Source organism: Hyla sarda, chromosome 1 (genome assembly GCF_029499605.1).
Source record: "Hyla sarda isolate aHylSar1 chromosome 1, aHylSar1.hap1, whole genome shotgun sequence".
NCBI classification, from domain to species: Eukaryota; Metazoa; Chordata; class Amphibia; order Anura; family Hylidae; genus Hyla; species Hyla sarda.
In genome coordinates this window covers 387,142,652-387,165,395 of record NC_079189.1, presented here as the reverse complement: position 1 = coordinate 387,165,395, position 22,744 = coordinate 387,142,652, and positions in this window count along the sequence as shown.

Here is a 22,744-nt window from a genome sequence, read left to right as displayed (position 1 = left end):
CTGCTGCGGTGAGTGTCACTCTCTCTCTCTCCTCTTTGGTGAGCATTTATTGGACTTTCGATACAAGTTGAGCACCACTTACTTACAAATGTCTACCTGTTTTCTGGGTAAATATCAAGACTGTGTCTATATATATGTAGTGCCAGCTACCTGTGCCTGAACCAAACAGATGATCATCTGGCAGTCTGGTTAGTTTAAATAAATGCTGGAACTTGTGGGAAGTCTTTCCTTTTCTTCAATAGTACGTGTATCAGATGTATAGACAATATTAATTAGACTTTGCAATAAGGACCTAAAACACAAACACATTTTTGATATGTACACTAAATTCAGTAAATGTTTTTTGGACAGGTTGTATAGAATGTTAAAATATAACAGTTCTGATTGTTATTTCTACAGGGGTTTGTAATTATCAATTTATTTCAGTTTATAATAAACAGCCGCAAGAAATATGTATAAACTATTCCATAAACTATTTTATTGCAAAATACAATTGTTTACTAAAGTCTGCAAATTTTCTATTAAATTGGCTTGACTGTACCATACATGATTTATTTTACAATCCTTTAGACTTCCTTACGTATGTTCCTTCAGGGTCTTTTTATTAAAGCACTAAAATGTTTATTTGTGTAGCCTTAAATCCAGTGCAGACATCTCTGCTGTATACAGGGACAACTAAATAAACTAATATCCCTCATGATTTCTATGTGTGCCTTGAATGTACAGAAAATGGGAACCTAAATGTATTGCGGTGTATTAACAAATATTCAAGGCTTGTGCAAAACGATATATTGCCATTAATCACCTTCAAATACAAACAGTAGGGCAGCAAACCATTGTCCTGGAATCAATTTCTTGTTATTTGACATAGTATAACAATGTATCAGGAAAACAATTATTCACTATTATTTAAATTACCAATACATATCTCAATAATATTTTGGAATGTTTCAGATTCTAAAACCCGGACAAATAAGATAATCTGTGAGCAAGAAAAGTAATCGTTAAATTGAATTGTTTTCTTTAATAAACAATACTTTATTTTAAAATAATAGGGTAAATAATGTGTTTTTTTATTTGCTGTGTCCTTTTTTTTCAATATTTTTTATATTTTCAAGAATATTTCGTCCTAGATGATGGTATACAATACACTTAGTTTGAATTATTACAATGTTTATAATGTATTTTCTCGCTTCCAGATGTGCTCTAGTATTGAATATTTTTTTTACAGTATTAAATTATTGTATTAATTTAAAGTATACTTGAACTTTTGGAAAAAAATTAAATACTTGCATAGTTTTATTATATTAAACCTTCAGAGTGGGGACAAAAGGATTTTAGTGCCCATTTTAGTACCCTAACAGCTATTATTGAGCTCCGAAGAATCCTCTTCCTAGTGTAGGGCTCTTATTCATTCATTTCATTTAAGGGGGCATGGCTAGAACACAGCTGATTGCCAGTAGGACTCACACCTGGACTTCCTTCCTCTTACCTCTCTATCCAATGACAGGAAAACACCTACTCCCAAGACCTCCTCTTCTCTAGCATGCCTGAATAGCTTAAAGAAAAAAGTTGTGTACAGAGAAAGTGTCTTGCACAGTGTGCTCTCCACCTCCCCTACTTCCCCCCAGCTTACTAGAGATGAGCAAGTCGAGCCAAGAAAACCCAGTGTCAATTAGAACTTTGGGGGGAAAGCAGCTGTGAGAGAGAAAGTGGAGTGATTTTCCCACAGCAACCAATCACAGCTCAGATAATGAACTCTGGTAAAGTGAAAGCTGAGCTGTGATTGGTTGCTGCTGGAAAATCACTCTATTTTTTCTCTTACTCAGTTTTATAAATCTGGGCCATAGTGTTTTGGCAACATGTCAGCTTAGGATGAGAAAGTAGGAACACTGAAATGATGTCAGAGTAGCCCGGCATACTTTTGAAGCTAAAATCACATGACCACAACTGAGCCAATGATTGTTCTTATACATCTCCCAGGACAATCAGGAGGCAGCATAGTGGTAGGTTTAACAGACTGATGAAAACAGTATGTCTGCATGTTAAAAGTGGTAGGAAAGTCAGTGTTAGAGATGTCATAAGGGGATATTTATCAAAACCTATCCAGAGGAAAAGTTGCCGAGTTGCCCATAGCAACCAATCAGATCTCTTCTTTTATTTTCCAGAAACCTTTTTAAAAATGAAAGAAGAGATCTGATTGGTTGCTATGGGCAACTCAGCAACTTTTCATCTGGACAGGTTTTGATTATTCTCCCCCATAGTGTTTGGCATGATGGTGATGATGTGTATACTTAGCTGGCAAATTGTCAAGTTTGTGCTGCCAGAAAAAGGATTGTTATTATAGTAAATAGTGGATGAGGATTATAGTGTCACATGGCAGGAGTGGTGAAACCCTAAATTGAGATATATTGTCCCACAAATTACTTCTTCAGTAAAGCTAAAGCTAAAATCTGTACTAGGCCATGAGAAATAAATACCTCTAAAGCCAAGGTTTATAGATAAAAAATTGTTTCCTTCAGAATGTAGTAACAATACAGGTGAATTATACTTTAGTGCAGAATTGAGTGCCTTGTGGGACAAATATAGTCAATAGACTTTGTAGCATTTATAAGTCCGCCTCACATTGGTCCCACAGGTGCCCGACAAAGAAGAGAGAGATCTACAAAATGTGTAGGATAGGACTTTTGTGAGATATCCAGCCAACCAGAGTATCTTCTGTGGTCCTTCTGAATGCCATCTTTATCTGAGGACAGAATTGTGTCTCTAAACATACAACTAGCGAATACAGTATTCACCTAAATGGAGAACCTAAAGAAGCTTTTCTTGTGATGTGTACTGTCTTCTACGCTGTGAGTGTTTTTATCTTTTGTACACAATACATTTTATCTACAGTAGACACTTTTTCTTGTACAGTCTAATTTTAGAGTCCATATTATGAGCATCTATTTGAGCTCTGGAGGACTCAATTTGAAAAAAAAATAAGAATGTTTCAATGCAATGATTGCACTTCCATCATTTTTTTTTTCATTTACATTAATTCATGTTTAAAGTCTTCACTATTACCTAAACAGTGTATTTCAAATTAAAAATGTTGCAGGGTGCACTGGCTTATACTGTATGTATTATTACTAAAAGTGTTGAATAGCTCGCTTTTTCCTTTGTTGCTCCTTTAAATGTGTTTTTTTGGACATTTATCATATACTTATGCTGCTTTCACACTATAAAGTTCATCCGTTTTAAAGAGCCGTTGTAATGTTCCGTTATGAAAACCCTTAAAAACATCTGTTAAACAAAATCCCATATGGCCGTTACTAAATCCCATTAAAGTCTATGGGATTTTTACATTATCCGTTTTAACCCATCGCAGCCCGTTATTAATGACGGACGTTATTTTGTGACAGGAGAAAAATAGTGCATGTACCGTTTTTTCTCCCGTCACAAATGATGTCCGCTATTAATAATGGACTATGACGGGTTAAAATGGATAATGTAAAAATCCATAGACTTAAATGGGATTTTATAACAGCCATATGGGATTTTGTAATGGCCGTTTAACAGCCGTTTTTAGGGGTTTCATAACAGAACATTATAGCGGCTTTTTAAAAATGTAGAACTTTATAGGGTGAAAGCAGCCTTAGTGTGATTTTTTTAGTGGGTTTAGTGGGTTTTAGTAGGTTGTCAACCACACCCCACCCCTTTTTCATCCTGGTTGTTAATCTTCTGATATGTATATTTTATCCTCTTTCACTACTCATTTTACAGTTTTAAGTGTTACTATCCCCCATTAGTCATGTGCCAGTCATCCTATGATTCCCCCCATTTCTGAAATCAAAGTTGAATTGCCTTTATACCTAGCAGTCTTCATGAAGAGAGGAAAGCTGTTGGGTCACCTCCAGGATTGTTACCAGGAGTCCTCAGGAATTGTATATAATTTTACTATTCATTTTTTATGATATAGGAAACATTGGAACTAAAACAATTATTATACTTTAAAATTTATAGTGACAGCATGTTTTATAGTAGATATGAGCAAACTTTAGAAAAAATTTGATTAAGCCGATTCGCCAAATTTGTTGTAAAAATTTGGTTTGATCCGAATTTATTAAAAACGGCTATTTCTGGCCTACAGGGGTGTAGAACCCTCTGCTGTGTTCAAACATGCATAATGGAGTGTTATTCAGTATGACATGCAGATTACAGGCATTACTTTTAGAATCAGTGCCGCAGAGCGGCACAATGACAAAGCCTGGAGGAGGCATCAGTATGAGGACACCATATAGTGGCTGAATGACACAGCGTGAAGGTGTTGGCAGCATGAGGAGACCATATAGTGGCTGAATGAAACAGCGTGGAGGTGTTGGCAGCATGAGGAGACCATATAGTGGCTAAATGACACAGCGTAGAGGTGTTGGCAGCATGAGGAGACCATATAGTGACTAAATGACATACCGTGGAGGTGTTGGAAGCATGAGGAGAACATATAGTGGCTGAATGACACAGCATGCAGGTGTTGGCAGCATGAGGAGACCATATGATGGCTGAATGACACAGGTTGGAGGTGGCTGAACCATGAGGAGACCATATAGTGGCTAAATGACACAGTGTGGAGTTGTTGGCAGCATGAGGAGACCATGTAGTGACTGAATGACACAGCATGGAGGTGTTGGCAGCATGAGGAGACCATAAACTGGCTGAATGACAAACGTGAAGGTGTTGTCAGCATGAGGAGAGCATATAGTGGTTGAATTACACAGCGTGAAGGTGTTGGCATCATGAGGAGACCATATAGTGGCTGAATGACACAGCGTGGAGGTGTTGGCAGCATTAGGAGACCATATACTGGCTGAATGACATAGCGTAGAGGTGTTGGCATCATAAGGAGACCATATAGTGGCTAAATGACACAGGTTGGAGGTGGCTGAACCATGAAGAGACCATATAGTGGCTAAATGACACAGCATTGAGGTGATGGTAGCATGAGGAGACCATATACTGGCTGAATGACACAGCATGGAGGTGTCGTCAGCATGAGGAGACCATATAGTGGTTGAATGACATAGCTTGGAGGTGGCTGAACCATGAGAAGACCATATAGTGGCTAAATGACACAGCGTTGAGGTGTTGGTAACATGAGGAGAGCATTTAGTGGCTGAATGACACAGCGTAGAGGTGATTGCAGCATAAGGACCATATACTGGCTGAATGACACAGCGTGGAGATGTTGTCAGCATGAGGAGAGCATATGGTAGTTGAATGACACAGCTTGGAGGAGTTGGCAGCATGAGGAGACCATATAGTGGCTGAATGACACAGGGTGGAGGTGTTGGCAGCATGAGAAGAGCATATAGTGGCTGAATGACACAGCATGGAGGTGTTGTCAGCATGAGGAGACCATATAGGGACTGAATGACACAGCGTGGAGGTGTTGTCAGCATGAGGAGATCATATAGTGGCTGAATGACACAGCGTGGAGATGTTGGCAGCCTGAGGAGACCATATAGTGGCTAAATGACACAGTTTGGAGGTGGCTGAACAAGGAGTAGACCATATAGTGGCTAAATGACACAGCGTGGAGGTGTTGGCAGCATGAGGAGACCATATAGTGGCTGAATGACACAGCTTGGAGGTGGCTAAACCATGAGGAGACCATATAGGGGCTAAATGACACAGCATGGAGGTGTCGTCAGCATGAGGAGACCATATAGTGGCTGAATGACACAGCGTGGAGGTGTTTGCAGCATGAGGAGACCATATAGTGGCTGAATGACACAGTTTGGAGGTGGCTGAACAAGGAGTAGACCAGATAGTGGCTAAATGACACAGCGTGGAGGTGTTGGCAGCATAAGGAGACCATATAGTGGCTGAATGACACAGCGTGGAGTTGTTGGCAGCATGAAGAGACCATATAGTGGCTGAATGACACAGCTTGGAGGTGGCTGAACATTGAGGAGACCATATAGTGGCTGAATGACACAGCGTGGTGATGTTGGCAGCCTGAGGAGACCATATAGTGGCTGAATGACACAGTTTGGAGGTGGCTAAACAATGAGTAGACCATATAGTGGCTAAATGACACAGCGTGGAGGTGTTGGCAGCATGAGGAGACCATATAGTGGCTGAATGACTCAGCTTGGAAGTGGCTGAACATTGAGGAGACCATATAGTGGCTAAATGACAAAGCGTGGAGGTGTTGGCAGCATGAGGAGACCATATAGTGGCTAAATGACATAGCGTAGAGGTGTTGGAAGCATGGGGAGACCATATAGTGGCTGAATGACACAGCGTGGAGGTGTTGGCAGCATGAGGAGACCATATAGTGGCTGAATGACAAGCGTGGAGGGGTTGTCAGCATGAGGAGAGCATATAGTGGCTGAATGACACAGCTTGGAGGTGGCTTAACATTGAGGAGACCATATAGTGGCTAAATGACAAAGCGTGGAGGTGTTGGCAGCATGAGGAGACCATATAGTGGCTAAATGACATAGCGTGGAGGTGTTGGAAGCATGAGGAGACCATGTAGTGACTGAATTACACATCATGGAGGTGTTTGCAGCATGAGAAGACCATAAACTGGCTGAATGACAAGCGTGGAGGGGTTGTCAGCATGAGGAGAGCATATAGTGGCTGAATTACACAGCGTGGAGGTGTTGGCAGCATGAGTAGACCATATAGTGGCTAAATGACACAGGTTGGAGGTGGCTGAACCATGACGAGACCATATAGTGGCTAAATGACACAGCGTTGAGGTGTTGGCAGCATGAGGAGACCATATACTGGCTGAATGACACAGCATGGAGGTGTCGTCAGCATGAGGAGACCATATAGTGGTTGAATGACACAGCTTGGAGGTGGCTGAACCATGAGAAGACCATATAGTGGCTAAATGACACAGCGTTGAGGTGTTGATAACATGAGGACCATATACTGGTTGAATGACACAGCGTGGAGATGTTGTCAACATGAGGAGAGCATATGGTAGTTGAATGACACAGCTTGGAGGTGTTGGAAGCATGAGGAGACCATATCGTGGCTGAATGACACATTGTGGAGGTGTTGGCAGCATGAGGAGAGCATATAGTGGCTGAATGACACAGCATGGAGGTGTTGTCAGCATGAGGAGACCATATAGGGACTGAATGACACAGCATGGAGGTGTTGTCAGCATGAGGAGACCATATAGTGGCTGAATGACACAGCGTGGAGATGTTGGCAGCCTGAGAAGACCATATAGTGGCTGAATGACACAGTTTGGAGGTGGCTGAACAAGGAGTAGACCAGATAGTGGCTAAATGACACAGCGTGGAGGTGTTGGCAGCATAAGGAGACCATATAGTGGCTGAATGACACAGCGTGGAGTTGTTGGCAGCATGAAGAGACCATATAGTGGCTGAATGACACAGCTTGGAGGTGGCTGAACATTGAGGAGACCATATAGTGGCTAAATGACAAAGCGTGGAGGTGTTGGCAGCATGAGTTGAGCATATAGCGGCTGAATGACACAGCCTGGAGGTGTCGTCAGCATGAAGAGACCATATAGTTGCTGAATGACACACTGTCTAGGTGTTAGCAGCATGAGGAGATTATATAATGGCTGAATGACACAGCTTGGAGGTGGCTGAACATTGAGGAGACCATATAGTGGCTAAATGACAAAGCGTGGAGGTGTTTGCAGCATTAGGTGAGCATATAGTGGCTGAATGACACCGCCTGGAGGTGTTGGCATCATAAGGAGACCATATAGTGTCTGAATGACACAGCCTGGAGTTGGGGGAAGGAGGAGACAATAGGGCCTCACAATCTCTAAGAATAAAAGATTAATTTTAAAATATATGTTGAAGATATTTGGTACCTATTGCTACCATAAACGTATATAGGTAATTTCCTAGGCCCAGCAGCATCACTAAACCATGTAGTTGCTGAATGACACAGACTAAAACTGGCTGCAGCATGAGTAGGCCCCAGGACTTCACAATCCCTAAGATTAATTGATGAATTTCTAAATTTTTATTGAAGATGTACTACCATAAACATATATAGGTAATGTTCCCCGGCCAGCAGCATCACTAAACCATGTATTTGCTGAATGACACAGACTAGAGCTGGCAGCAGCATGAGTAGGCCCAAGGGCATCACAATCCCTAAAAATAAAAGTTGAACTTTTAATTTTTAATTGAAGATTTATGGTATCTAGTGCTACCATAAAAAAATGTAGGCCCAGGCCCAGCAGAATGAGGAGAGCATATAGTGACTGAATGACACAGCCTGGAGGTGTTGGCAGCATGAGGAGACCATATTGTGGCTGAATGACACAGTGTGGAGGTGTTAGAAGCATGAGAAGACCATATAGTGACTGAATGACACAGCTTGGAGGTGGCTGAACCATGAGGAGACCATATAGTGGCTAAATGACATAGCGTGGAGGTGTTGGCAGCATGAAGAGACCATATAGTGGTTGAATGACACAGCTTGGAGGTGGCTGAACATTGAGGAGACCATATAGTGGCTAAATGACAAAGCGTGGAGGTGTTGGCAGCATGAGGTGAGCATATAGTGGCTGAATGACACAGCCTGGAGGTGTCGTCAGCATGAGGAGACCATATAGTTGCTGAATGATACACTGTGGAGGTGTTGGCAGCATGAGGAGACCATATAGTGACTGAATGACACCGCTTGGAGGTGGCTGAACATTGAGGAGACCATATAGAGGCTAAATGACAAAGCGTGGAGGTGTTGGCAGCATGAAGTGAGCATATAGTGGCTGAATGACTACGCCTGGAGGTGTTGGCATCATAAGGAGACCATATAGTGGCTGAATGACACAGCCTGGAGTTGGGGGAAGGAGGAGACAATAGGGCCTCACAATCTCTAAGAATAAAAGATCAATTTTAAAATTTCTATTGAAGATATTTGGTACCTATTGCTACCATAAACATATATAGGTAATTTCCTAGGCCCAGCAGCATCACTAAACCATGTAGTTGCTGAATGACACAGACTAGAACTGGCAGCAGCATGAGTAAGCCCCAGGACTTCACAATCCCTAAAAATAAAAGATGAATTTTTAATTTTTAATTGAAGATTTATGGTATCTAGTGCTACCATAAAAAATGTAGGCCATATAGTGACTGAATGACACAGCCTGGAGGTGTTGGCAGCATGAGGAGAGCATATTGTGGCTGAATGACACAATGTGGAGGTGTTGGCAGCATGAGGAGACCATATATTGGCTAAATGACACAGTGTGGAGGTGTTAGCAGCATGAGGAGACCATATAGTGACTGAATGACACAGCTTGGAGGTACCTCATACTCTTGAAAAAGCTAGGTCCAACTAGCGAAACGTTGAGACAGAGGAGGAAGTTTTAGCTCAGTCCCTGTACTTACAATATGGATGGATCAAGGAGCTCTGTCACACTATGTCTGTAGACGGTGTCAGAGCAGAGTGCTGCAAACAGAGCTCCGTGATCGGCTTCATCCCCGCATAGAATGCGATAAAAACTCTTACAAATAGGGACTGTAATTTTAAAGCACACACTGCCACCTAGTGGTAATTTTGAGCACAAAAATTATTATTTTGAAATTTATAAAAGTTAAGTTTTAGACCACAGAGGGTCTCTATTCAGGGTTTCCCTGAGGGGACATATATCCCCAAGATTGTTGATTAATTATTAACAGCTTGGAGGTGGCTGAACCCCTAGGAGACCATATAGTGGCTAAATGACACAGCGTGGAGGTGTTGGCAGTGTGAAGAGACCATATAGTGGTTGAATGAAACAGCTTGGAGGTGGTTGAACCATGAGGAGACCGTATAATGGCTAAATGACACAGCGTGGAGGTGTGGGTAGCATGAGGAGTGCATATAGTGGCTGAATGACACAGCGTGGAGGTGTTGGCAGCATGAGGAGACCATATTGTGGCTGAATGACACAGTGTGGAGGTGTTGACATCATGAGGAGAGCATATAGTGGCTAAATGACACAGCGTGGAGGTGTTGGCAGCATAAGGAGAGCATATAGTGGCTGATTGACACAGCGTTGAGATGTTGGAAGCATGAGGAGACCATATGGTGGCTGAATGACACAGCATGTAGGTGTTGGCAGCATGAGGAGACCATATGGTGGCTGAATGACACAGCATGGAGGTGTTGGCATTATGAGGAGACCATATAGTGGCTAAATGACACATTCTGAAGTTGGCAGAAGGAGGAGGCAATAGGGCCTCACAATCACTAAGAATAAAAGATGAATTTTGACATTACTATTGAAGATTTATGGTACCTATTGCTACCACAAATATACATAGGTAATGTCCTAGGCCCAGCAGCATCACTAAACCATGTAGTTGTTGAATGACACAGACTAGAACTGGCAGCAGCATGAGTAGGCCCCTGGGCTTCATAATCCCTAAGAATAAAAGTTTAATTTTTTTATTCAAATTGAAGATTCATGGTAGCTAGTGCTACCATAAAAAATGTTTAGGCCCAGGCCCAGCAGCATCAGTAAACCATGTATTGGCTAAATGACACAGCGTGGAGGTGTTGGCAGCATGAGGAGACCATATAGTTGCTGAATGACACAGCTTGGATGAGGCTGAAGCATTAGGAGACATATAGTGGCTAAATGACACAGCCTGGAGCTGGCAGCAGCATGAGTAGACACTAGGGCTTCACAATCCCTAAGAATAAAAGATACATTTTTAAATTGAAATTGAAGATTTATGGTAGCTAGTGCTACCATAAACATTTTTAGGCCCAGGCCCAGCAGCATCAGTAAACCATATAATGGCTGAATGACACAGCGTGGAGGTGTTGGCAGCATGAGGAGACCATATAGTGGCTGAATGGCACAGCCTGGAGTTGGCAGAAGCATTGAAATGTGAGAATTTTTAAGAGAAATTTACGATTTTGAAATTAAAATTAGGGTTTTGAAATTGAACTTTTAATTCCCAAGTTTTAGTGTCCCAGGCCCCGGCGTGTGGGTACAAAGGACCAAATCTAACAGGGAGTCACATGTCACATGGCAGGACAATGACAGAGTCTGGAGGTGATATCAGTAGGAGGAGACCATATATTGACTAAATGACACTCTGTGGAGGTGTTGGCAGCATGAGGAGAGCATATAGTGGCTAAATGACACAGCATGGAGGTGTTGGCAGCATTAGGAGATCATATAGTGGTTGAATGGAAGAGGCTTGAGTTAGCTGAAGGAGGAGACAATAGGGCCTCAAAATCCATAAAATTAAGTAGCCAGTGCTACCATAAAAATATTTAGGCCCAGGCCCAGCAGCATCAGTAAACCATATATTGGCTGAATGACACAGCCTGGAGGTTGTGGCAGCATGAGGAGCCCATATAGTATCTGAATGGCACAGCCAGGAGTTGGCAGAAGCATGAGGAGACCATTGAAATTTAAGATTTTGAAATTGAAATGTAGGATTTTGAAACAGAAATTTCAACTCCCAAGTTATGGTGTCACGGGCCCCAGCGTGTGGGTACAAAGGACCAAATTTAACAAGGAGTCACATGGCAGCACAATGACAGAACCTGGAGGTGGCTGAAGAATGAGGAGAGACCTTATAGTGGCTGAATGGCACAGCCTGGAGTTTGTGGCAGCATGAGGAGACCATAAGTGGCTGAAAGACTAAGTGTTGAGGGGCTGGCAGCATGAGGAGACCATATAGTGGCTTAATGACATAGCCTGGAGTTGGCAGAAGCATGAGGAGAATACTGAAATTTAAGATTTTGAAATAGAAATTTAAGATTTTGAAATTGAAATTTAAGATTTTGAAATTGAAATTTAAGATTTTGAAATTGAAATTTTAGCTAAAACTCCCAAGTACACTTACAAAAGTTTCTGAGTACAACACCAGCCAGTGAGTACTTTTGCCTGGACTTATACAGTATGTAGTCCCTTTACAGATTAACAGGTACTAAATAATAAATTACTTAGATGTACATATGTGGTATGCACTTATGAGGGCAGGAAATTAGAGCTACAGCATGGTGAAAAAAAACACGTATTTTAGCATCAGTACACCATATATTGGATGTATGACGCAGCCTGGAGGTGGCTTAAGCATGAGGATACCATATAGTGGCTGAATGAGACAGCCCTGAGGTGGCAGCAGCAGCATCAGGAGTCCTGAAAGTGACCCTAATGCAGAGGAATTTTTGAAACTGGGGACCAGGACCTTAATTATGTTTTGCAGTATCCATGGTAGCAAAATGAGAGAGCCTGGAGGTGGTAGCATCACCATGAGAACCCCATAGAGCAGCACAATTAGAGAGCCTGGAGGTGGCTGCATCAGCATGAAGAGACCATAGATCAGCACAATTAGAGAGCCTAGAGGTGGCAGCATCATCAACATGAGGAGACCATATGGCGGCACAATGACAGTGCCTGGAGATGGTAGCATCAGCATGAGGAGACCATATGGTGGAACAATGACAGAGCGTAGAGTCAGTAGTTTCCGCATGAGGAGACCATAGAGCAGCACAATGAAAGAGCCTAGAGGTGGCAGCATCAGCATGAGGAGACCATATGACGGCACAAGCCAGCGATTACTTTTACTTTTATTAAAGTTTTTTCATAAACATGAACAAACAGTAGTCTATTGAGCACATGGGATTGCATACAAAAAAAACAGGAAAATAAGACAACAACAAATAACATCCTCATGTCTAGGTACAAGTTTACAGCTCAAAATGTCTCTAGGAGAGGTGAACAAAAATAACAAAAGTTGCGCCGCAACATGGCGCCTTGAACACAGATTTATCAGATAGCCGGTTAAGGAAGTAACATCTAATGCATATGCTGATGTTTACATGAGATAATGGTAGTGAGAAATCGTTTATTTCCAAAGTAGTGCATACCTAAATGATGTAGGTCCGCTATAGGGACCATATCAGTAAAGTACCTGGAGTAAGTTAATAGTCCTGGTCTGAAAGAAAATAATAAGGATAATAACGTTTGAGATTGATATATGTGTGTATAGAGGCTCTAGACAACCACAGTCGGGTGCAGTCATAGAGAACTAAGTGTGAGAATGTCCCTTATGAGACAGTAGGTAAGTCTATTATATATCTATGCAATGCCTGGAAGAGAGCCAGGTTTGCCACCTAAGATGAAAAGCTTCATATCGAGAGGAACCCAATGCTAATATTTTCTCAAAAGAGTAAGTATTATTTAGCTTTTGTATAACTGTTGCTATCTGGGGTACCGTTGGCGCCTCCAAATGAGTAGAGAGGGTGATTTTCGCTATAATACAAATTATGCAAAGGATGTCCCTATATGTGGGAGGAATATGGGACATGTCCATGAATAGTAGAACCAATTGAGGAGACCATAAAACTGGGCAGGGAAGAATTGAGTCTGCAAGTGTTTTGCAGGCTAACCAGAAGGGTTGTATTACTGGGCAGCTCCAAAGGATGTATAATAGTGAGCCTATATGTCCGCAATGTCGCCAACAGAAAGAAGAAATGTCTGGGTAAATCTTTGCTATTTTCACTGGTGTGTAATACCATCTTAAGATCGTTTTTGCCAGTGATTACTTTTGTCTGTCCTTTCACAGTATGTAGGCCCTTGACAGATTAACAGGTACAAAATAGTACACTACTTAGATGTACATATGCGGTATGCACTGATGAGGGCAAAAAAATGCGCTACAGTATGCCTAAAAACTCAGTATTTTTTAAAAACACCAGCCGGTGATTACTTTTGTCTGTCCTTTCACAGTATGTAGGCCCTTGGTAAATTAACAGGTACAAAATAGTACACTGCTTAGATGTACGTATGCGGTATGCACTGATGAGGGCAGAAAAATGTGCTACAGTACGCCTAAAAACTCTATATTTTTGTAAAACACCAGCAGTACACAACAGTGCTGCAGCCAAAAAAAGCTGTGTACTAAACACAAAATTGCACTCTGTCAAAGACTATTGGGAATGGACTGCTGGGTATTATACTGTCTACAGACTAGTATAACCAGTAGATGATTTTTTGAGGAGCAAAGACATTGAATTGCACAGAAAAATTATTCATGCCTTCTCTGCTAAGGTTTATGAAGTTGAGGCAGCTTGATGAAATGTATGAGGCAAAACACAGCTATGTGCCCTTCTCTGTAATACTATGCCGAAGAAAGTGACTGCGGCTGCAGTGAAAATCTGCAGCTGCAGTAAAAATCCTTTTCAGTGAAAAAAACTATGCTCTCCGTCCACGAGAACACTGATGTGACTAGGAGGATGTTAAACGCTGCTGGACTGCACTTTTTTTTTGTAATTATCTAAAATATCTTCTTCTTGTTAATATTTATTAGGACTGAGGTTACAGGCAGTATTGATTAACGGGGCATAAAGCTGTAAAGTTGTGTGGGAGCCATGTTGGACTGCCATCAGCCTGTAGGGGGCACAAATCTCCATAGTACAGTGTTATGCTGTGCTGTGGGGCCCTCCTGTACTTTCTCTTGACCAGCAGGGGAGGGGGACTAAGATTTTTCAAGAAACATGTCAGGGATAAAGTTGCGGAGAAGTACAAAAATATCCCATGGTTTGATCATCTCACCATAAAATTTATCTTCAGAAAATGGAAAGAAAATGGCACAACCGTAAACCCACCAAGACAAGGCCGTCTACCTAAACTGACAAGCCGGACAAAGAGAAAATTTATCAGAGAAGCAACCAACAGGCCCATGGTAATTCTGGAGGAGCTGAAAGATCAACAGCTGAGGTAGGAGGACCAATATTAGTTGTGTACTCCACAAATCTGCTTTTTAGTCAAAAGTAGCAAGAAGAAAGTGCTGTTGAAAATGAGTTGTGAGAAATCCCATTTGGAGTTTCCCATAAGACATATGGGAGACACAGCAAACAAGTGGGAGAAGGTGTTCTGGTCAGAAGAGACCAAAATTGAACTTTTGAACCTCAGCGCAAAATGAAATAGGTGGCTGACAGTGCCAGGAAATCACACCATAAATATCTAGACTTAGTATTGTGTATTATTAAGTCAACTTTGATAGCATAAGAAGATCCATTTTGTAGATAACAATATTTATAACTAGTTAGTTGGATGAAACTGTAGCACAATAACATGTTTTTTTACTTTCCTTCATAAACATCTTGCTTTACAAAAAAAATGTACCGATAACAGGCTGCCGGTGATTGTTTTTGTTGACATGGCATATAGCATAGCTATGTTTTGCCTAATTCTTCTTATTCTGAGGTAGGTTTATCCTTGCTGGTCAGACATAGCTCCAATCTTTAAGAGAACATAACATGTTGACAGTTTTGGAAAAAACATTTCACTGCATTTATATGTGTGGTAAATCGGCTACTACAGATTACTAAATCAAGAGTGCCATCCAAGGAAAATGTATAGGTATTCTCCTGGTAAAATTTCCTATCTGCCTATTGGTTGAAAATGTTATACAAGGGGGCATATTGGATAGATAGATCCAGTTTTATAAAAATATTTTGCAGGTGACAATGTGGGATTTTCTCTTTCCCATGACATACCCTCCCTGGGGCGCTTTTGACTATTCCTTATCTGAGTTCCACAAGGTCCTATTATATATGATAAAGTATATGTTGTATTAGTTTGATCAATCCAACCTGCTGATAAAATCATTTGATAGATGAATGGTCTTTGGTTTATACAAGACTTGCATTGGCTGTGGTATAGTTATTGACTATGCATTTAGATTTGCTTTTCCAGGGGATTTTGCAGATCACTGAACCTTCGGATTTAAGACAATTTAACGCCTTAAGGACCCAGGACGTACTAGAACGTCCTGGCACCCTGGGCTTTAAGGACCCAGGACGTACTAGTACGTCCTGATGTTTCTCCGGTCTCTGCCGCGCCCCGGGCAGAGATCGGAAGCGGATGCCTGCTGAAATGCTTCAGCAGGCATCCAGGGCAAATGCCGAGGGGGGCCATGTAGGCGTCTGGGCATGCTGGGAGTTGCAGTTTTGCAACATCTGGAGGTCCACAGTTTGGAGACCACTGTGCCCTTCCAGATGTTGCAAAACTACACATCCTCAACATGCACTTACTGTCCGGGCATGCTGGGAGTTGTAGTTCTGTAACATCTGGCCCTTCAGATGTTGCAGAACTACAACTCCCGGCATTCCTGGACAGTCTCTCCTCCCCTTCCTTTTTTCCCTCCCTTTCCCTTTCCTCCCATCCCCTTCCAACACCCCTTTTTCCACACAACACACCTCCACACCCCCTCTTTCCCACCCTTCCCCCCTCTTTTCCCCCCTTTTCTCCTTCCCCCCTTTTCTCTTCCCCCCCTTCCTCCCTCCCTCCCCCCCCCCCCTCCTATCCTTTTTCACGGAGTATCTAATTGGTTTACTTTTTTCCATCATGCTTCATTTTTTCATACATTTTACTTATCTATGTTAGATCCACTGTCCACCTAATATCCCCCCTCCTCCCTTCCCCTCCCCCTTCCCCCTCATGGTCCTTATACACATATATTTTTTGCACTTGTTCACTTATTCCTATTATTGTTTTCTCTGTCTTTTATGTGGTTTTCATTCATGTCATGTGTATTCATTTTATTCAAATTTCTTTATCTATGTCTGTTCTCGCTGTTTGTAATTACGCTATCCCCCTTTTTTATTGTTTGTAATTTTTTTTCCTTTTTTCATCCAATTGTCTTCTATTCATGTAGGGTCTACAATACATCTTGCTCCTCATCTCTTCAATATGGCAGGAGACCCCCTTCCTTCCTCCTCCCTCTTCTTTTCCCATGTTCCCCATCCCTATGTACTATTCTACATATCTTTAATGTATTTATTGTTACTGTTATCAGTAGTGTTGTCCAATTAATTATCTGTGGATGGTTCATGTATGCATGTTCATACAATATTGATTTGTTGCTCCTGTGATTTTCTTCTTAATTATGTTTAAAGCTATATGGGGGGCCCCCCACCTTATTATGTATGTTTATTCATAACCTATATGTTATTTATAATTATTAATATTTGGCTACTATATTATCATTCTTTTTATTGATGTATAATTCATTTATCACGCCCCTTTCTATTGGTTCCCATACCCTCTCACTTGGCAATATCAATGTATTAATTATCTCCCATATTTTTCACACTTATTTATTCATTTTATCACTTCCACCCACTCACCATCTTAGCATTAAATCCTATTGCATATTCGCACACCAGGTTCATCACATTATATAATTCCCATTCACACCTCCCCTCCTTCTCCTTCCCTTCAATTCCTCCCTGCCCTTTCACCACTTTGCACAATGTTGTTTATTCCCACGCACACACACATCCTTACACATTTCCTGTATTACATATATCCCATATGGTCGATCCAATTTAGATCCTACCATTTCCCCTCATTAAGTATTATTTTTCAATTATTTTTTACACATCACTTCATTCCCTTAGTTCATTATCGGCATTCAGCCATCTTAGTGAGGCCACAGGCATTTTTGCCTCTAGGGACCGGGTCCGGCGCACATGCGCAATATCATAGCATACGGCCATGTTTGTGTGGCCTGCGCCAATAGCTCCATCCTTGCGCGTTTCCGGCTCCCTATATGGGAGTTGAGCCGGAAAACATGCGCAGTAGTGTACCCCAGGCGAGGATGGCTTACACGGCCCTCCTCTCGCGAGATCCCGGTCTCATTTACATGAGCTGATCCGCTCATGTGACCTGACGCTACTTCCGGTTTACATCACCTAGTGTCTCGTAACAGGTGCGTTCCTCACTCCCCATTGGCACACATATACTACTTATAGCGAGGCTATCCCAGTCCACCTCACTCCTTGACAAAGCCGCTTCCGGCGAAACGCGTCAGAGTTGTGGAGGTGGACTGGGGTGAGTCCTGTGCCAGCCTATATCAAAGTTTTTTTCTCTGTATATCACTTTTTGCTGCTAGTCACTACTCAAACTTGCTGCTATCTATCTGCTGCTATCCATATTATTGCTGCTATTTGCCTGTTGGTTGTTATTGCTTATTGTTAGCACCATACTGTGTGACCCAGGTGATATTATTTTCCTTTTTTTGGGTTGCATGTTCAGGTCCTTGTCCACTTCATTTGCACGGTTAATTTTTTGCACTTGTTGTAACTCACTTGAGTGTTATGTTTTACTTATTTGTTTTCTGCCTTGGTTATTAATTAATAATTTCATCACATATATTTGTTTGTCCTCACCGGCCATTGCGTGGTATTAAATTCCACAAGTATTGCACATTTTGTTTGCACATATCTTGCACAACGCCCTTCCCCCCCTTTCTTTCCCTCACCTTGTGCATGCAACCCCTGTAGATATTAATTTATTTATTATTATCAATTTACTTATTTATAACCATTAATTGCAGCTCACTACTAGCATCGTGACTTCTCAAAGAACTTTTTTATCTCTTCATCTATTTTATTGGCATACAGGCTCTCTCACCCCAGTATCCACCTTATACTTTTATACTTATACTTTTATTTATATCCTTTATTTTTATACTACCTTTTATGAATTGATTCTGTGATTTCAGATATACATATATGTATTTTTTAAACTATATATTTCAATAAAATCATTTTTATACATGATCATACTTGTCATAAGTTACTTCTAACTGGGGTATATTCACCATTTTGTTGTGTGGTCTTCCACACCTGTAGGTTGTTGTCAGTTTTGAAATACTGGAAGTTGTAGTTTTGCAACATCTGGAGAGCTACAGCTTGGACAACACTACACAGTGGTCCCCAAACTGTTCTCCTCCAGCTGTTGCGTAACCACTACTCCCAATATGCCCTTCGGCTGTCTGGGCATGCTGGTAGTTGTGGTTTTGAAACAACTGGAGGCACACTGGTTGGGAAACATTGTCTGTTTCCTATCTCAGTGTTTCCCAACCCGTGTGCCTCCAGCTGTTGCAAAACTATAACTACCAGCATGCACTGAAAGACCGTGCATGCTGGGAGTTGTAGTTTTGCAACAGCTGGAGGTCCCCCCCCCACTGTGAATGTACAGGGTACATTCACATGGGCAGGGGGCTTACAGTGAGTATCAGGCTGCAAGTTTGCGATGCACTCAAACTCGCAGTGGGAAACTTGCTGTAATCCCCCGCCCGTGTGACTGTACCCAAAAAACACTACACTACACTAACACAAAATAAAATAAAAAGTAAAAAACACTACATATACACATATCCCTACACAGCCCCCCTCCCCTCCCCAATAAAAATGAAAAATGTCTGGTACGCCACTGTTTCTAAAATGGAGCCTCCAGCTGTTGCAAAACAACAACTCCCAGTATTGCCGGACAGCAGTTGACTGTCCAAGCATGCTGGGAGTTTTGCAACAGCTGGAGGCACCCTGTTTGGGAATCACTGGCGTAGAATACCCCTATGTCCACCCCTATTCAAAACCCTAATTTAGGCCTCAAATGCGCATGGTGCTCTCACTTTGGAGCCCTGTCGTATTTCAAGGCAACAGTTTAGGGCCACATATGGGGTATCGCCATACTCGGGAGAAATTGACTAACAAATTTTGGGGGGCTTTTTCTCCTTTCACCCCTTATGAAAAGGTGAAGTTGGGGTCTACACCAGTATGTTAGTGTAAAAAAAAAATTTTTTTACACTAACATGCTGGTGTTGCCCTATACTTTTCATTTTGACAAGAGGTAAGAGGGGAAAAACACCCCCCAAAATTTGTAACGCAATTTCTCCCGACTACGGAGATACCCCATATGTGGGTGCAAAGTGCTCTGGGGGCGCACAACAAGGCCCAAAAGGGAGAGTGCACCATGTACATTTGAGGCGATTTGCACAGGGGTGGCTGATTGTTACAGCGGTTTTGACAAACGCAAAAAAAAAAAAAAAAAAAAAACACATGTGACCCCATTTGGGAAACTACACCCCTCACGGAATGTAATGAGGGGTGCAGTGAGAATTTACACCCCACTGGTGTCTGACAGATCTTTGGAACAGTGGGCTGTGCAAATAAAAAATTTGGTACAGCCCACTGTTCCAAAGATCTGACAGACACCAGTGGGGGAGGGTAAATGCTCACTGTACCCCTTGTTACGTTACTCAAGGGGTCTAGTTTCCAAAATGGTATGCCATGTGTTTTTTTTTTTTTTTTTTGCTGTCCTGGCATCATAGGGGCTTCCTAAATGCGACACGCCCCCGAGCAAAATTTGCTCTCAAAAAGCCAAATATGACTCCTTCTCTTCTGAGCATTGTAGTTCGCCCGTAGTGCACTTCAGGTCAACTTATGGGGTACCTCCATACTCAGAAGAGATGAGGTTACAAATTTTGGGGGGTATTTTCTGCTATTAACCCTTGCAAAAATGTGACATTTGGGGGGGAAACTCACATTTTAGTGAAATTATTTTTTATTTTTGTACATATGCAAAGTCGTGAAACACCTGTGGGGTATTAAGGCTCACTTAATTCCTTGTTACGTTCCTCAAGGGGTCTAGTTTCCAAAATGGTATGCCATGTGTTTTTTTTTTTGCTGTTCTGGCACCATAGGGGCTTCCTAAATGCAACATGCCCCCCAAAAACCATTTCAGAAAAACAGACTCTCCAAAATCCCCTTGTCGCTCCTTCCCTTCTGAGCCCTCTACTGCGCCTGCTGAACACTTTACATGGACATATGAGGTGTGTCCTTACTCGAGAGAAATTGGGCTACAAATATAAGTATACATTTTCTCCTTTTACCCCTTGTAAAAATTCAAAAATTGGGTCTACAAGAACATGCGAGTGTAAAAAATGAAGATTGTGAATTTTCTCCTTCACTTTGCTGCTATTCCTGTGAAACACCTAAAGGGTTAAAACACTGACTGAATGTCATTTTGAATACTTCGGGGGGTGCAGTTTTTATAATGGGGTCATTTGTGGGGTATTTCTAATATGAAGACCCTTCAAATCCACTTCAAACCTGAACTGGTCCCTGAAAAATAGTAAGTTTGGAAATTTTGTGAAAAATTGAAAAATTGCTGCTGAACTTTGAAGCCCTCTGATGTCTTCCAAAAGTAAAAACTCCTCAATTTTGTGATGCAAACATAAAGTAGACATATTGTATATGTATATATTTTCACCAAGAAAGGATGCAAGTTACCACACAATTTTACCACTATGTTAAAGTAGAATATGTCACGAAAAAACTATCTCGGAATCAGAATGATAACTAAAAGCATTCCAGAGTTATTAATGTTTAAAGTGACAGTGGTCAGATGTGCAAAAAATGGCCGGGTCCTAAGGTGTAAAATGGCTGGGTCCTTAAGGGGTTAAAGAAAAATATCTCTATTGGGAAATGCATATTGTTCCATAGCCAATGATAGGGTCAGCCAGGATTATATGTTCATAAAAGATATACATAACTACGCTAATGCGTTGATCAGATTATAGTTGTTAGTAATATCTAAGTGAAGTAATTGGGTCTCAAATAGAGGAAATATCTGGAAACTGAATAACCTTTTATAATGCTGAATCAATTGGGTTATCGTATTGTGGTTATTGATGGTATAACTCTGGGTTAATTATTATGTCATTGTTGTTTGACTAGATTTATCATCTATCAGAAGGACAATGACCCTAAACATAAAGCCATGGCTGCAATGGAATGGTTTAGATCATGTTAAAGGGGTACTCCACTGGAAAATATTTTCTTTTAAATCAACTGGCGCCAGAAAGTTAAACAGATTTGTAATTTACTTCTATTAAAAAATTAAAATCCTGACAGTACTTATCAGCTGCTGTATACTACAGAGGAAGTTCTTTTCTTTTTGCATTTCCTTTCTGCCTGACCACAGTGCTCTCTGCTGACATATCTGTCCATGTCAAGAACTATCCAGAACAAGAGAGGTATGCTATGAGGATTTGCTCCTACTCTGGACAGTTCCTAAAATGGACAGAGGTGTCAGAAGAGAGCACTGTGGTGTGGCAGAAAGGAAATTAAAAAGAAAAGAGCTTCCTCTGTAGTATACAGCAGCTGATAAGTACTGGAAGGATTAAGATTTTTAAACAGAAGTAATTTACAAATCGGTTTAACTTTCTGGCACCAGTTGATTAAAAATAATGTTTTCCAACGAAGTACCCAATTTAATGTTCTAAAATGGGCCAGTCAAAGTCCAGACCCAAATCCAAATGGGAATCTATGGCAAGACTTGAAAATTGCTGTTCATGGACCATTTTAATCCAATCTGACTGAGCTTCAACTTTGTTTGCCAAAAAGAATGGACAAACATTTTCACCTCTATGGGGGATATTTATCAAAGTTGTCTATGTCCCGCATCAATATAGACCAAACTACAGAGGGTTAGTCTGGTCTATTGTGCACCTAATTTATCAAATGGCGCACAGCTCTTGATAAATTCTGTGCACAGACTGCATGATCTATGCTTTAGTCTATATTTAAACCTGCTCCAACATGGTCTGACATTTCGGCGTACTTTCAGCCTATGCGACTTGTCGCTGAAAAGTCGCTTTTGATAAATTCAGCACCAATGCATTTTTCAATGCATTTCAGTCTAAAATAGACTTGCATCATGTTCTAAAAATCCTCTAGAGCAAAAGTCGCAGAAAAGTCGCACATATTTAGACTGTGACTTTCTGTGCGACAAATTTAGACAAGAAAAACCAGTCTAAATCCTTTGATAAATCTCCCCCTATATGTCCAGAGCTGGCAGAGACTTCCCCAGAATTTGTTGTAATTGCAGCAAAAGATATTCTACCAAATACTGATTTAGGAAAGGTGGCTTGCAGTAAAATCT